Below are 18,323 nucleotides of genomic sequence, written 5' to 3' on the forward strand. Positions count from 1 at the left end.
GGTTACAAGAGGATGAGAAAAAGGCAGAGTATAAGAGAGAAGTGGAGGAACGATTGGGCAAATATGAATTGGAGCAGATGGGAGACGTGGAAGGTGTGTGTAAGATATTTACAGAAGAAATATGTGCAGCATGTGATGTGGTGTGTGGAAGGAAGAGAAGACGGAGGGGGGTGCGAGGAACAGCGTGGTGGACTGAAGAGGTGAAACAGGCTGTGGCACAAAAGAAGAAAGCATACAATGAATGGATGAGAAATAGGGGCGTGGAAGAAGTTGAGAGGCGGAAGAGAGAGTTATATGTGGAAAGAAAGAGAGAGCTGAAAAGATTAGTAAGAGAGAGTAAGAAGAGAGTGGATGAGGAGTTTGGAAGGAATTTGAGTGTAAAGTGGAGGGACTGTAAGAAAATGTTCTGGAGAGAAGTGAAAAGAGTAAGACAGGGTGGAAGTGAAGTTAGCAGGGGAGTGAAAGATAAAAATGGTAGATTTCTAGTGGAGAAGGGAGAAAAAATGAGCAGATGGAGAGAACACTTTACGGAATTGTTGAACGTAGAGGATGGAAGTAATGCGAGTATAAGTGGCTGGGGAATGGCTGGGAGAAGGAGGGAGGTGAGAAGACAGGAAGAAATCAGTAGGATAGAAGTTGTGGAAGCAATGAAGAAAGTTAAATCAGGGAAAGCCCCAGGAATTGATGGAGTGTGTGGTGAAATGCTGAAGCATGGGGGAGAGATAGTAGTAGAATGGATGTGGAAGATGTGCGGATTGGCCTGGGAGGAAGGTAGAGTCCCGGAGGATTGGAAGTCAGGTATAATTATTTCCTTGTACAAAGGAAAAGGGGAAAAAGAAGTGTGTGGTAATCATAGGGGCATTTGTCTTCTTAGTATAATAGGAAAAGTGTATGGTAGGATACTTATAGACAGAGTTAGAGAAAGAACAGAGAAATTAGTTGGAGAAGAACAGGGAGGCTTTAGGAAGGGAAGAGGTTGTGTAGATCAGATATTCATTCTTAGATCTTTAGTGGAAAAGTTTCTAGAGAAGGGAAAGAAGTTGTATGCGGCTTTCATGGATTTGGAGAAAGCATATGACAGGGTGGATAGACAAGGATTGTGGAAAGTGTTAAGAATATATGGAGTAGATGGGAAGTTGTTGAATGCTGTGAAGAGTATGTACGATGGTGCGAAGGCTTCAGTGCGTGTGGATGGTGAACTAAGTGAATTTTTCTCTTTGAAAGTTGGTTTGAAACAGGGATGTGTCATGTCTCCATGGTTGTTCAATCTGTACATGGATGGGGTAATAAAAGAGGTACAAGGTAGGGTAGTGGATGTTGGAGTGGCCCTGGTGAGAGAGGATAGTGTTTGGAAACTCCCTGTACTGTTGTTTGCAGATGATACTGTGTTGTTGAGTGAAGGCGAAGGGGAGCTGCAAGGCTTGGTGGATGAGTTTGGAAGAGTGTGTAAGAAACGGAATCTAAAGGTGAATGTAGGGAAGAGTAAAGTGATGGTCTTTGAGAGAGGTGAAGTTAGTGAATGTACAGCGAGGTTGGATGGTGAGGAATTGGAAAATGTGAGTACATTTAAGTACTTGGGTAGTGTGATGAGTAAGGATGGAGGTTTGGAGGGTGAAGTGCTTGAAAGGGTACAGCAGGGAAGAAAGGTTGCTGGTTCTTTGAAAGCAGTGATAAGAAACAGGGAAGTGAACAGGGAAGTGAAAAAGTTACTACATGACTATTGTGATACCAACTCTGACGTACGGAAGTGAAGCTTGGACATTGTTGGAAGGACACAAGTCAAGAGTGAGAGCAGTGGAAATGAGTTATTTAAGAGGAGCCTGTGGAGTCACGTGGAGAGACAGGCTGACGAATGAAGATATAAAGGAGCGTTGTGGTGTTGATGTGGATGTGATAGGAAGCGTTATGAGGAACACACTGAGGTGGTTTGGCCATGTGGAGAGGATGGAGGGTGAAAGACTGACGAAGAGAGTGTATGTGAGTGAGGCGGAGGGGGGAAGAGGGAGGGGGAGGCCGAGGATGAGATGGAGGGATGGGGTGGAGAGGTATATGAGAGAGGGGGGTGTGAATTGGGAGCAGGGCAGTGAAATGGCGGGGGACAGGGCGACTTGGAGGCGATTTGTTTGTGGCCACCCCAAACGGGATTGAGGCGTCTGGCAATAGATAGATAGATAGATATATTAATATACTCGTCTGGCTGCAGCGAAAATAACACATTTAAGACGGTTAAGGAAAGAGGCAGAGGAAGAAAGTGTGAGAGAGGGAAAGAAAAGTGACAAGTAAGGACAGAACAGAAAGGGAAGAGAGAAAGAGGCTTTGAAACTTTGTAAACACGAGCAGCAAAGGAGTTGGGGCACATGAGAGAGAGAGAGAGAGAGAGAGAGAGAGAGAGAGAGAGAGAGAGAATATGTGTGTGAAATCTCTACTTCTGAAAAAGTTGATATCAGTATTATGCATGAGCGGCATTTACGACATGGACGCAGTGAGAGAGAGAGAGAGAATGTGTGTGAAATCTTTGTTCTGAAGTTTAATATTATGTATGAACGGAATTTATGACGTGGACTGTCGGCAAGAGAGAGAGAGAGAGAGAGAGAGAGAGAGAGAGAGAGAGAGAATGTGTGTGAAATCTCTATTCTGAAGTTTAATATTATGTATGAGCGGAATTTATGACATAGACAGTAGGCATGAGAGAGAGAGAGAGAGAGAGAGAGAGAGAGAGAGAGAGAGAGAGAGAGTAAATGGATTGAGAGGGGGAGTGAGGTAAGGCTGTCAAAAAACAATCTCCATTTTTACTGTCAGCTTAATGATTAACCCCCGAGAGAGAGAGAGAGAGAGAGAGAGAGAGAGAGAGAGAGAGAGAGGGAATGTAAAGATATGGATTCTCGGACGAATTAAAAGACAGACACACATTAACAAAGAGACAGACAGACAGACAGACAGACAGAGATACGCGTACCATCCCTTTCCCAGTGTCAGCTTAGTTATCAATCCCGTCGCTTTTTGTGCATCCCTGTCACAAATCATTCAAGTTAAGCTACAGTCAATATCAAAAGATGGTTTACGGTTCCAGTGCGTCTATTTCACTCCAGGGATGTTCGTCACTCTACCTCGTAACTTACAAAAGAGAATCATCTATGGACAGAGAAACATACCAAGCCTCTCTCAGCTTGGGAATATTTGCCAGCAGAGGAAAGTGGCAAGTAGAAGTGAAATATTAGGCAAACTTTTGACTGCTGTGGTACAGTTGTGTTAGTTCATAGCTTTTGTTGCTTATTGCTTGCCGGAGTGGAAAGATTCGGAGAGTATGTTGGCCAGTATGCTTGTCTGTCTGTTTCTCTGTCTCCACTCTACAGGTCACAATTTTGCGCCAGTCATTCTGAAAAAAGAAAAAATCAGAAGCTATATATCCATAAACTCTGGAAGGCTGTTGTGTCCCATCAAAATCGGTCAAAGGCCCCGGGCTGGGTGAGGGGGGGGGGTGAAACCCCTCAATGACCGTGGGTCCAGAAATCGTCGGTATCCAGTGGCCGGCCTGCCCCGGTACCATTTGTTCAAATTTTGAACATCTATTTTTTTCTTACCAAAGTTGAAGAGAAAAGTTTGGAGCACCTTGCAGTACAATTTTTAGCCCCCGAAACCCAGCCAGCGCTTGGCAATGATGCACAAAAATTTTCGCCAGATTACTGCCCACACACCGGTGATAATACACACACACACTCGGATCCATCCGGCATGGGCTGTACTGCCTACATGCCGGTAAAAAGTAAGAACTCAGATCCTTCCGGCGAGGGTGGAAGAGGGGGGAAAAAAGGGGGGGAAGAGGGGGGGAGGAGGGAAGAGAGAGGGAGGAAGGACGAAGGGGAGGGGGAAGATGGGGGGAAGCAAGGGGGAAAGAGGGGAGGAATCCATCCGGCAGGAATTCTGCCTTTGGCAGTTTCATATTTAGTTTCCTGTTTTTTTATATTTTCATGGGCGTATGTAAGTTTGTGTGTTTGTGTGTATGTGTGTGTGTATCTGTGTGTGTGTGTGTGTGTGTGTGAGAGAGAGAGAGAGAGAGAGAGAGACAGAGACAGAGACAGACAGACAGACAGACAGACAAACAAAGGTTTACATGCTATAGGCTGTCTGCCTGTCTGTCTATCAGAGTCGCTAATTAAAAAGTACTGAATTAGACTGCAATCCGGTAATTTAGAATACTGATAGAGGACTGTTAAAGGAACAATTAAAGTTTGAGCGAGGAAGGTCGTAGGTCAGGATCTGAAGGGAGGATAGTGATGCCTTGTTAGAGGTATGCTACTACTACTACTGCCACTACTGCAGCTGCTACAGCCACTACAACTACTACTACTACTATTATTATTATTATTATTACTACTACTACTATCACCATCATCATCATCACTGCTATCCTCAAACAACCTAATTTACCCCAAAATAGGCTTTTTGAACTGGAGGAGTTAGATACAGTTTTCGTAAGCTAAATAAAATCGTATAGAAAAGGCAAGAATAAAAAAAAAAAAAATGCACAGGCCACAGTGACACCACGCTCTAATTTTTTACCTTAAGTATTTACCTTGACCTTCGATTGACCTGGGCGAAAATCAAAGCACTTCTTCGCATCCCTAATTAGGTCAAATTTGATCCTAATCCAGCCAGGCATTCAGGAGATATTTTGGTTACAGACACACACACACACACACACACACACACACACACACACACACACACACACACACACACACACACACACACACACACACACACACACACACACACACACACACATTAATACATGTAGACGGACTTGATCACATTGGGCGTCGCTCATAAAGACCATCACCATATTGAAAGTAAATTAAATTCATTCATTTATTTATTTATTTATTTTCGGGCAAGAGAGCTAGGTCACTCACTCTAAATATACCCTCCACTTTGGCAGGTGGTGGACGGTGATGGCAGGTGTTGATTGGGGTTAATTGCCAGGTAGTCGCATTCCCTAATTTCCAGGTACACGCATTCCTTTGTCATCACGCCCGTAGTTTGAGTTGCATCCTCGTACCCCTGATGCGTTTAGCGGGTGATGGTTTGTTGGGCTGGCCTGATTGACTTAGAGTTAATTTGTAAGCTAGGGGGACTTATCTGGGTTTTCATTATTTAATTTTTGTGAGTGTCGATAATTTTCGTGAGTGTCGATAACGATTTTCCTTATGGTCGAAGGGGAGAGGGTTTGTTTGTGTGTGTTTAGGTTTATGTAGTAGGGGTTGAGGGGGGAGTCTGTGTGTGTGTGTGTGTGTGTGTGTGTGTGTGTGTGTGTGTGTGTGTGTGTGTGTGTGTGTGTGTTTACCCAATTCCAACAGTCTTTGAGATAAGCTCGCGTTATCATATTTCCATATCCTCTTACATCGTTTAGTGTGTGTGTGTGTGTGTGTGTGTGTGTGTGTGTGTGTGTGTGTGTGTGTGCTTTTCTGTTTATTTTTACATAGTGTTTTAAAAGTCACTTTGCCATAAAAAACACTACCATACCTCACACACATTTCATAAATCACACTGCCACACCACACACTGCCGCACCACACACTGCCACCCCACACACTGCCACCCCACACACTGCCACCCCACACACTGCCACACCACACATTGCCACACCACACACTGCCACTCCACACACTGCCACACCACACACTGCCACACCACACTCCACACACTGCCACTCCACACACTGCCACGCCACACACTGCCACGCCACACACTGCCACACCACACACTGCCACGCCACACACTGCCACGCCACACACTGCCACGCCACACACTGCCACGCCACACACTGCCACACCTCACACTGCCACACCACACACTGCCACACCTCACACTGCCACGCCACACACTGCCACGCCACACACCGCCACGCCACACACCGCCACACCTCACACCACCACACCTCACACCACCACACCTCACACTCCCACACCTCACACTCCCACACCTCACACTCCCACACCTCACACTCCCACACCTCACACTCCCACACCTCACACTCCCACACCTCACACTCCCACACCTCACACTACCACAACACACACTACCACAACACACACTACCACATCTCACACTGCCACACCTCATACTCCCACTCCTCACACCGCCACGCCATATACAGCCACACCACACACTGCTACACCACAGACTGCCACACCATATCCCATTTTCGTGACTATACCTCATACCAATTAATCTGACCAGGCATGTATGGCAACAGTGTTCCCGCCGAGATTTTGATTGGCTGGAGGTGGTTGTTCGATTTCGTTGTTGCATAAACCGGTACTCTCTTTATTATCAGATGTGATACTGAATTTGTCGAAAGTACAGTCGTCAAAAGCAATAAGATATCCGTTATATAGCCTACTTATCAACAATGAAATTTTCGTAGGAAGATAGAGATATGAGTCAACAAAGTATTATACCAGTCCAAGTCAAGGTTAGCATCGAACAACTCCTTTAAATCTCCGACACTCCTTAATATAACAGAAAATTAAGGAAACCTGCTAAATCTAGGCGTTGGTTTAACATATTTAAAATTTGAGATCAGTCCTTACTGTGATAATAGAGGAGATACAATGAAATAGTTTTCCTTTAGCCAACTTTGAATTTCACGATCGTTTCAAACCTCCCTCCCCGCAGAACTTGTCTTTTCATTGAAATTTTTAATTATTCAGAGTTTTGGTACGTTTTAAAGGTGAGGACTGATCTTATAATTTAAATGTGTATTATACCAATGCTTAGATTTAGCAGGTTTCCTTTATTTTCTGTTATATTAAGGAGTGTCGGAGATTTAAAGGAATTGTTCGAATGTTGACCTTGACTTGGACTGTTATAATACTTTGTTGACTCATATCTTTGCCTTCCTACGAAAATTTCATTGTTGTTAAGTATATAACGGATATCTTATTGCTTTTGACGACTGTACTGTCGACAAATTCAGTATCACATCCGATAATAAAGAGAGTACCGCTTTAAGCAACAACGAAATCGAACAACCCCCTTCAGCCAATCAGAATCTCGGCAGGAACGCTGTTGCCATACATGCCTGGCCAGATTAATTGGTATGAGGTATAGCATCATATTCTAGTGTTAATCTCCTGTTACAGCTCATCAATCAAAATTGAGAGATGACAATATTTGGCCAAGTTGGAGTGAAATAAGTATAGTGATTGCATATTTAATCTTTTCAGCCTGTCTGCATATAAAAGGATTTGAATATCGTTTTCATTTCCTGCACGTGTTAAAAGGAATTTATTTTCATTTTAAAACAAGGACAATAAAACTACACAGTACTCATTACAGTTTGGGTGGATAGGGATGCATTGTCCTTACTGAATAAATAAATAGATAGGCGGATAGATATATAGACTGGTATATAGATAGATGGATAGATAGAGAATAATCCTGAGCTAGCCAGCAAGTCTGCCCAACTAGTAAACAAAAGATAGATAGACAGATAGACAGACAGAGAGACAGACAGATATAATAAACATAATATTCCTCACCTGACAAGGAAGTTTGCCCTACAAGTCAAATAAAAAACATATAAATAGACTGATAAGCAAATAGACTGATAGATGAAAGACGAAATCGGGAAGCGAATCAAATCTCCTTTCCCGCCTTTCGTAGCCAACTTCGTCAAATCGTACCCTGGCCAAACAAATCAGGGGCATAAAACTCCACCACCAGCATATCCCCGATGAGTGAAAGACCCGGGATTTACTGTATATAGAACGAGTTGAGTAATTGAATAAGGACAGTCTTGGGAGAAGGCAGTGGCCCTCTCTTCCAGGTCAGGTCAGGTCAAGGAAAGGATAGGGGGGTGGGGAGAGAGGGAGATAAATAGATAGATAGATGGATGAGTAGACTGTACATAGAACGACTTAAGTAATTGAATAGGGACACATAATCTTGGGAGAAAGCAGTGACCCATTTGTCACGGGTTTTTTATAATATCACGGTAATTTTGATATAAATGCTTAAATATTATTTAAATTGATAATAATATTCAATAATATTGAAGAGCAGAGACAATGATTGTCTTGCTACATCAAGCAACGATTACTTTACGCTGGCTTAGCACGATTCTCTGAGAACGAGAATTTATAAACTTCCTCAACAGTACACAGCAGAGACTAATTACTCACAATTGCTGAATTACTGTACTGTTAGCCTCTGGAGAAAGTTACATCACCCCTGACAATAAATAACTAATACTAATAATAATAACATCAGGTTCTTGCTGATGCATTAACTCCTGGCACAACGGATTTTAAGTTAATACAACAAGACTGGTCTAAGTACCAGTTATGAATAGTAAATGTTTATACAAGCTAGGAGCTATATGGAAAATAAGCTTAATTTGGATTAAATGAAACAAGAGTTTACTTACATTAAGCTCAAGAAAGGAACTGTTAAATTTATTAATCACAAAAAATAAATTTAACGTTACAATTCAAATCAATTAAATGAGACGCACTCACTCTCACAAAAGCTAAATACTTACGCCTAGGGAAAAACACCTTAACTAAGCTCTTAAAACTACAAAATACAAAAAAGAAATACCAGTCGATGAATGCTATGTATCACCACTAAGGTGGGAGGACTGGATTAACTGTCTCAGTGGAGCTTAGGTGCTAGCGACCTCTCACACTTCTTGGAGTACAGGACCTTCCTCCGTCACAGCAAACACAAGACTGAATTCAAATAATGTATAGGCAGGACGCACAAGCTACCAGAAGAAGGCGTGGCTAACGGTTTAGGCGAGCAGAGGCGAACGATAAAGAAACAATTGTATCGCTCAGTAGCGCACTTAGTGACGTGCATTAAATCGGTCACTTCTGAAAGTGACGAATGTTTTGAAAAGTATACTCCGAAATGGAGGGAGAAACGGTTAGCTGAGCGATACACAGTGAGTTTTCCACTAACAGTTCGTGGCTTCTCACAAAACGGAAATGTCGCGAATTGATTCGTGACATTACGCCCCTACAAAATTAAATTTTTTCCTTATGGGAAAAAATTTGTGGATATATATATATATGTACACATCCTAAGTCATTCACACAAGATTCACACTGTGGTGTGTGTGCTATCCTGCTACAGGAGAAAGTCGCAGTCGTCAGTGAGCGAAAAAACCTCGTATTTACGTTAATAGAAGCAAGCTTGAGGGAAAAACTCCGTGACGACGGTGAAAATCCTGTACTCAGGTCAAACTGAGCGAAAATTCGCTACATTTACACTGACAACTAATTGTTGTGTAGCGTGGTGTATGTAATACACGGTGTAGGTGTGACAGTTGTAGTGTAACTGTACCTACGTGTAAAATGACAGTAAATAATATGGCGACGACGAAGGCAGAGGAGAAGAGGCGGCAGCGTGCGGCAGACGATCAGCTGGTCCGCACAGCAAAACTGCTACACCCATTGCTGAACCTGCAAAACCAATTGAGGTGGAGCATCAAAAGTGTCAATGAGACAAAATTCTTATTAAGTTACAATTACTCTCTCTGCCTAGCAGTCAGTGCACGACGTACATTCGAGGTCGCCATTAATTATAGCACACGATTATGGTCGGCAAGTTGAGAATCCTTGTGCAAACTTGGGTCTTCCATAGCCTCAAACTGCACATGGGTCCTCAACCTGTGCCTTAACCTACAGTTCTTATATTAATATCGGGAAGCTGAGAATCCTTGTGCAAACTTGGGTCTTCCATAGCCTCAAGTCGCCTCTCAACTTCCCCCTTAAACTACGGTACATATTAGTATCGGGGAGCTGAGAATCCTTGTGCAAACTTGGGTCTTCCATAGCCTCAAGTCGCCTCTGCGGAATTCTCACCTCCCCCTTAACCTACAGTAAATACTTATATTAGTACCGGGAAGCTGAGAATCCTTGTGCAAACTTGGGTCTTCCATAGCCTCAAGTCGCCTCTGCGGAGTTCTCTCTCGAACTTCCCCCTTAACCTACAGTACTTATATTAGTATCGGGAAGCTGAGAATCCTTGTGCAAACTTGGGTCTTCCATAGCCTCAAGTCGCCTCTGCGGAGTTCTCTCTCGAACTTCCCCCTTAACCTACAGTACAATATTAGTACCGGGAAGCTGAGAATCCTTGTGCAAACTCGGGTCTTCCATAGCCTCGAGTCGCCTCTCAACTTCCCCCTTAACCTACGGTACATAATATGTATGTACAGGCCCTGGACATAATGTGTCCTGTGGGGCCAATGGGCGAGACGTCAGGTCTGCACCCACTTCACCACTACCCTGTCTCTGAACTGTCTCAGAGATTACGGGTGTGGTTACAAATGGCACAGGAAGGGCATGTCCCTGATCAGTGGTGATACTTTGGCACACACTGCAGGAACGGACAAAACTATCTATGTCTCGTCCCATCCCTGGCCAGAAAGTCAGCTCGGATACGGCCCTGGGTCTTCCTTTTGCCCATGTGACCTCCTGAGGCTGAACAATGACCCCATTGTAACACTGCTAAGCGGTACTTGGCGGGAACGACAAAATGCAGTCGAACCTCGCCCTCGGGTGTTCGTGACTCACGGTAGAGCCGTCCTTGTTTACGAAGGAACTTGGCTCGACCTCCCCGTGAATACTTTATCATTCGACCCTTTTGTTTATTCCGCACGGCAGCAAGTGTCGGGTCAGAATGTTGTTCTTGCACAACAAGTTGACTACACATCAGATCTTGCGGCGATTCAATGATCACTGGGGTGACACAATCTGGAGCCTCAGCCATGGCTCGTGTTACCGCAGCAGCCGAAGTCTGAGTAGCGTCATCGGAGCAACTATCCTTGACTCCAATAGTATTGCCTACTATAAGGTCAAATAGAGGCTCTGGCATGACAACTGCAAGTGTCGTACCAGTATAAAATGGAGATGCCACCTGGATACATGCCTCAGGGAACAATCTCACTGATCCATCAATAAGCTTTGCATGGATCTGTCGACCTGTATACTGCTCAGGCCGAACTAAACTCTGCTTAACAGAGCAACCTGAGGAACCATTGTCTCTCAGGACCTTCACAGGAATGTCTCCCACAAACCCTTGCTGAACAAGGAAGGTACTGTCACCTGTGGGAGGGCCTGTGGAGGAAGCAGCTAGCCACTCATGAGGCTGCTGAATTGATGTGGCAAACATTGTGCCTTGAGGGTTATATTGGGAAGATGGAACATTGGCCATCTGTGGAGGGGGGTTCACTGTCACTGTGGGACTAGTGAACTGTGGGGAAGTACCCACACTGGTAGGGACGTGACCACCAGGCTGCTGCTGAGGAATGAAGGCTGCATTCGCTTCCTGCCTCTTTTGAGCTGGTGGTGAAAAAGTTTGTCCCGAAGGTCGGTTGCGTGGCTGATACTGCTGTTGGTTAGGGTACTTGTTGTACCTCTTCCACTCAGGTTTCTGAGTGTTTTGCCCATGGTCCTTCTGCGGTTTGCTTGGACCTTGGCCATTACTCTGAGAACGGCCTTGGTGCTGGGATTCAGTCTGAGACGGCTTCCCAGACTTGGCAGTATCTTTTCTGCTCCAGGTGTTTTGCTTACGAGCTTGATACCCGTATGCAGTAAAGAATGCGTCAGCCTTCTCTGCCATTTGGCTGGCATCTTTCACCTGGCAGATCTTAAGCTGCGCTATGAGCTCAGCAGGCCACGACCTCTCTAGCTGTGTACGCAGCATAAGGTCAATTATCCCCTCACGCGTGGAAGGAGTTTCATCTTTCTCCATCCACTCATTTAAGTAAGCTGTGAGACGATCAAGGAACTGAACAGCTGTCTCCTTGTCTTGGAGACGAGCTCGCATGAACTGAACTTTGGCGTCGTCTACTGTGAGACCATACGCCTTAATGAGTGCAGCTTTCATCATCTCATATGTGAGATTGTCTCCACGAATTCTGTGGAGAATATCGAGGGCAGGGCCCTCAAATAGGCTAAGAAACTGAAGCCGCTTAGCTGCCTCATCCAGTTGATATAAGTCTGCCATGTCCTCAAAACGAGCTATGTACGGCTCGATTCGCTCGCTTTCCTTGTATGAAGGAAGCTTGATGCGTGGGGTCGCCAGGACATGTGCAGGGAGAACGCTCGTGGAGCTTGGACCAACTGCACCAGACGTGTCTGAAGCCAAGGAATCTCGCTTGAGCTTCAGCACTTCAAGTTCATGTTTTCGTTCTTTGTCTCGTTGTTCACGCTCGTATTCGCGCTGTTCTCGCTCTTGTACTAACTCAAGCTCGCGTTGTTTCTGCTCGTGTTCGCGCTGTTCTCGCTCGTATTCGCGCTGCATCCTACGCTCTTCACGAGCATCTTGCTCACGTTCTTGCTCGTAATTGAACCGTGAGAGAACGTAACTCTGTATTTTCTCTGGGTCTGTGAGACCCATATCTTTGGCTTCCTGTACAAATACAGCGGTAGCCATTTCGCTAATTTATTAAGCAACCCGAAATTGAGTACTGACTGCTTAGCGACGAATACTAATAAACACAAGTAAAGAGTACAGACACAAGTTAGTGGTGACCAGTCTTATCCAGTTAACTGGCAAAGAATAAATAAAAAATGTAAATGACTGGGAAGACTCAATAATAAACACAATGGGTACGCTGACTTCCCAGAAGCGAATAAAATCGTGTGGCGTTACCAAGAATAAACTAGAGTTAGGTACTCTATTGATTAATAAAGCAAAAATTCACTTGCTAAATTAACGGTAACCACCAGTAAACTTGTGCCTATAAACTTTAATGATAAATTCCTAAATATGAACTAGTGAGCACTATCTCGTGAATAGCTTTATAGCTAGGAGTTAATATCCTGGCGAGGTCGCCAATTGTCACGGGTTTTTTTATAATATCACGGTAATTTTGATATAAATGCTTAAATATTATTTAAATTGATAATAATATTCAATAATATTGAAGAGCAGAGACAATGATTGTCTTGCTACATCAAGCAACGATTACTTTACGCTGGCTTAGCACGATTCTCTGAGAACGAGAATTTATAAACTTCCTCAACAGTACACAGCAGAGACTAATTACTCACAATTGCTGAATTACTGTACTGTTAGCCTCTGGAGAAAGTTACATCACCCCTGACAATAAATAACTAATACTAATAATAATAACATCAGGTTCTTGCTGATGCATTAACTCCTGGCACAACGGATTTTAAGTTAATACAACAAGACTGGTCTAAGTACCAGTTATGAATAGTAAATGTTTATACAAGCTAGGAGCTATATGGAAAATAAGCTTAATTTGGATTAAATGAAACAAGAGTTTACTTACATTAAGCTCAAGAAAGGAACTGTTAAATTTATTAATCACAAAAAATAAATTTAACGTTACAATTCAAATCAATTAAATGAGACGCACTCACTCTCACAAAAGCTAAATACTTACGCCTAGGGAAAAACACCTTAACTAAGCTCTTAAAACTACAAAATACAAAAAAGAAATACCAGTCGATGAATGCTATGTATCACCACTAAGGTGGGAGGACTGGATTAACTGTCTCAGTGGAGCTTAGGTGCTAGCGACCTCTCACACTTCTTGGAGCACAGGACCTTCCTCCGTCATAGCAAACACAAGACTGAATTCAAATAATGTATAGGCAGGACGCACAAGCTACCAGAAGAAGGCGTGGCTAACGGTTTAGGCGAGCAGAGGCGAACGATAAAGAAACAATTGTATCGCTCAGTAGCGCACTTAGTGACGTGCATTAAATCGGTCACTTCTGAAAGTGACGAATGTTTTGAAAAGTATACTCCGAAATGGAGGGAGAAACGGTTAGCTGAGCGATACACAGTGAGTTTTCCACTAACAGTTCGTGGCTTCTCACAAAACGGAAATGTCGCGAATTGATTCGTGACACCATTCTCCCAGGTCAGGTCAGGTCAAGGAAAGGATAGGGGGGTGGGGAGACAGGGAGATAGATAGATGGATGGATAGACTGTATAAAGAACGACTTAAGTAATTGAACAAGGACGCATAACATCGGGAGAAGGCAGTGGCCGTCTCACTCCCTGAAATGAGGTCGTCTTGGTTGGATCCAGGTCGTGTTAGGTCAAGAAAGAATGGGAGCGAAGGCAAGGGGAGGTTGTGGGACATAGATAGATAGATGGGTGGATGGATGGATAAAATAGGTTGATAGATAGATAGATAGACGGGTGGATAAATAGGTTGATAGATAGATAGATGGATGGTAGATAGATAGATAGATAGTTGGATAAACAGGTAGATAGATAGAAAGATAGGTGGATGGAGAGATAGGTGGATGGAGGGATAAATAGATAGATAGATGGGTGGATAGAGAGATGGATAGATACAGAGGAGGAATAGGTAGTGATCGGTAGCAAAATAAAGATAAACTACAAATATATCCATAGTCTATGAATGCACCACAGAAGGATATCAAGAAAATGAGCCAAACGCAAAATCAAGAAATGCTAGGTCAAGGTCATACGGAAGGTCAAGGTCATCAAATGTTGAAGTGGTTGATATGCTCTCGCCAATATGTATCTGTGTTTGAAGTTTAATGAAGGTGTCTTAACAGTGTCTTCGGAAATGAGATAAACCAAAAATGGGACGGACGGACGGGCGGAAGGAAGGAAGGACGGGCAGACGGAAGGAAGGACGGAAGGAAGGAAGGAAGGACGGACGAAAGGAAGGAAGGAAGGAAGGACGGAAGGAAGGAAGGAAGGAAGGACGGAAGGAAGGAAGGACGGGAAGACGGAAGGAAGGAAGGACGGACGGACGGACTGAAGGACAGAAGGAATGACGGAATGACGGAGGAAAGGACGGACGAAAGGACGGAAGGACTGAAGGACGAAAGGACGAACATGACCAACACTATATGCCCCGGCCATGTACATTGCGGGGCATAAAAATGGAGAATTTGAGAAGAAAGATGTAACAAAGGGAAGGGAGGACTTGAAAGAGAGAGAGAGAGAGAGAGAGAGAGAAGGAAGGAAGTGACAGGTAGGAATATTTGAAAAACTGAGAATCTGAAAAGAAGAGAAAGATTGAAAAAAAAAAGAGGGAAGGGAGGGATTTGACAGAGAGAGAGAGAGGGGGGGGGGAGGGATGAAATGGGGAAGAGGGGAAAGAACTGGCAAAGTTTCAAAGGTCACTTCCAGGCATTGAAATATTTTGCAGGAGTCAGGTTCGATTATTCACGAAAAAAATTGAGCTATGAGCAACAAGGCATCTCGGGAGAATGAGAGAGAGAGAGAGAGAGAGAGAGAGAGAGAGAGAGAGAGACCAAAATAAAAAAAACGAAAAATAGTTGAACTTACTGAGACATTTCCGTTATTGGAGTGATGATTAAGTGTATCAAAATTAAATATTAAAAGAAAAAACTTATTACGTTTCGTGTGTTTCTCCAGTGATGTTTAAATGTCTTTTGGAAAATGTGTGTGTGTGTGTGTGTGTGTGTGTGTGTGTGTGTGTGTGTGAGAGAGAGAGAGAGAGAGAAAGGGGGTTTCATGCGTGTGTGTGTGTGTGTGTGTGTGTGTGTGTGTGTGTGTGTGTGTGTGTGCGCGCGTGCGCGCTCCCGCGCCCGCTTAGTGCTAGAAAGACACTATACTACAGCTTTGCATCCTTTCTACAGCGCTTCTTCGTGACTAGCATTATATTCTAGTGTTAATATATTATTACAGCTCAGCATGCAAGGTGAAGAGAGGACAATTTTAGGCCAAGTTAGAGTGAAAGGGGTATAGTCAAATCCAGCCTCAATGCCGACTACACCTGGCCATCAACCGAGCAGAAAGGGGGTTAGGGATTTTACCAGGTTGATGTAAACGCACTATAGATGCCATGGTTTGGAAGGGAGGGTAGTAGTAGTAGTAGCAGTAGTAGTTGTAGTAGTAGTAGTAGTTGTAGTAGTAGTAGTTGTAGTAGTAGTAGTAGTAGTAGTTGTACTAGTAGTAGATAGTGGTGGTAGTAGTAGTAGTAGTAGTAGATAGTGGTGGTAGTAGTAGTAGTAGATAGTGGTGGTAGTAGTAGTGGTAGTAGTAGCAGTAGTAGTTGTAGTAGTAGTAAACAATTAGCATCCCTACTCAGAGAGGGCCCTTGGGAAATTATTGTAATTATTGTACAGGAGGGTACAAGAGTTTGGGATTAGATTTCACCTTTTCTCACATTCCTCTTTTACTGTAGATTCTCTCTCTCTCTCTCTCTCTCTCTCTCTCTCTCTCTCTGGCACGATGTATGTATGTATATATGTATGTATATATATATGTGTATATGTATGTGTGTATATATGTATGTATGTATATATGTATGTATGTATATATATGTATGTATGTACAGTATGTATGTATGTATGCATGTAAGGGAGGAAAGTACAGGTCGTGAGCTAAGTATGAAGTAGACACGGTAGAACAGTAGATGAACTTCCTTGTCTGGCTGTAGATATGTTCCTAACTGACCAGAGATTTAGGCAGCAGCAGCGTAGGTAAGTTGGATAAGTACAGGGTAGATAAGTAAGAAGGATTAGGAGGATTTGTTAAAAGGATTAGAAAGATTAAATTACAAGGATAGGATTTTCAGTCATCATCATCATCATCATCATCATCATCATCATCATCACCACCACCACCACCACCACCACCACCACCACCACCACCACCACCACCACCACCACCACCACCACCACCACCACCACCACCACCACCACCACCACCACCACCACCACCACCACCACCACTTTCTATTATCCTCTCGTTACGAATAGCAATTTTACTCATATAAGGAAGAGCCGTGAATATTAAAGAATTTTATAAAGATATATAGACCATACAGACCTACATGTCCTTTGTATTAGTGGCCCTGCCTTAATATTGATAGAAAGACTTGCTCTCTGATTATACAGGATTAGAGAGAGAGAGAGAGAGAGAGAGAGAGAGAGAGGGGAGGGAATTGGTTTGGGAGGAAATTATTCTCCATGACAAAGAAAAGAGGGCAAAGTTTTGGAGAGAGAGAGAGAGAGAGAGAGAGAGAGAGAGAGAGAGAGAGAGAGAGGGGGGGGGGAAGGAGAATAGTGAAGCCAGATGAAAGAAAAGTGGAGATAATAAGAAAGTGTGTGTGTGTGTGTGTGTGTGTGTGTGTGTGTGTGAGAGAGAGAGAGAGAGAGAGAGAGAGAGAGAGAGAGAGAGAGAATTGGAGCAAGGAGCGAAGGAGAGCAAGAGAGGGAAAAGGGAAGGAATAGAGGAAAGAAAGAGAAGGAATAGGAAGCGAAAGGAAGGATAGAGGATGGAGGACAACGCGAGCAAGAAAGACGCAAAAAAAAAAAAAAAGAAAAAACGAAGAAATTAAAGAATATAAGAAAGACAACATTTTCAAGAAAACGAGTGACGCATCCCAAATTTTGTTCCTTAAATCATCATCATCATCATCATTTCTTGTATCAATAAGTCACATAAGAAAAAAAAAAAACAAGAAAACTAGCAGACAAAAGGGCCCGTTCGAAGCAAGCTCAGAGGAAACTTAGCCTTTTTCTCCGTTGGGAAAATGTTGATATTGTATGAGAGAGGGGGAAAGGAGAAAGAGAAATATGGTATGGAAAAATAAAGAGGAAAATTCATGGAGAGAGAGAGAGAGAGAGAGAGAGAGAGAGAGTAAAGTTTGTGTATGATGATGGGACCTTCTCCAGCTCCCATCATTAAAACTTTCCCTTCACTTTTTTGTTTCTCAGTCGCTTAATTTCTTCTCTCCTTTCCTCATCTTCATTTCTTTTTCTTTTCTTTCTTTCTCTCTTTCTTCTTTTCCTGTCTCTCATTCTCTTTAATCCAGTCTTTCTATCCACGTATCCACCCCGTTTGTCTTTATTTATTTTTCTTTTTTTGTCCACATCTTAAAAGTTGTTGATGGATTCTAATGAAATTTTCTGGATATTTTAACCATGGATTGAGGAAGAGTTGGTTTAATTTTGGTGGTGAACGGAGTTATGTGATATAGGTATTGGTGGAGGTATGCGCTCTCTGAATGTGCTTCACTCATTGACCCTTTCTTTTTTTGCGTCTCACTTCTTTCCCTAACCATTCGACCACCGCCCCCTCATACTGCCTCTCACCCTTGCTTGTGGGTAGGAGAGGGTCACTTCCCCAGAAACAGATTGGCATGGAGGTCTTCCTAAGGCATTTCCATAAGCGATTTATTTTGCCCATTACCCCTTAACATCCTCTTATACAATCATTATCTTAATATCGATACAGTTGGATCAGAAATACGAGATTCAATTAAGGAGGTGGAATGGTTGGAAAAAATCGCTTAGGTGAAAACGTTACGGAATTTCCTA

The sequence above is a fragment of the Coenobita brevimanus genome, chromosome 116 (genome assembly GCF_032717465.1).
Source record: "Coenobita brevimanus isolate Jiangsu-jjx chromosome 116, ASM3271746v2, whole genome shotgun sequence".
Lineage (NCBI taxonomy): Eukaryota > Metazoa > Arthropoda > Malacostraca > Decapoda > Coenobitidae > Coenobita > Coenobita brevimanus.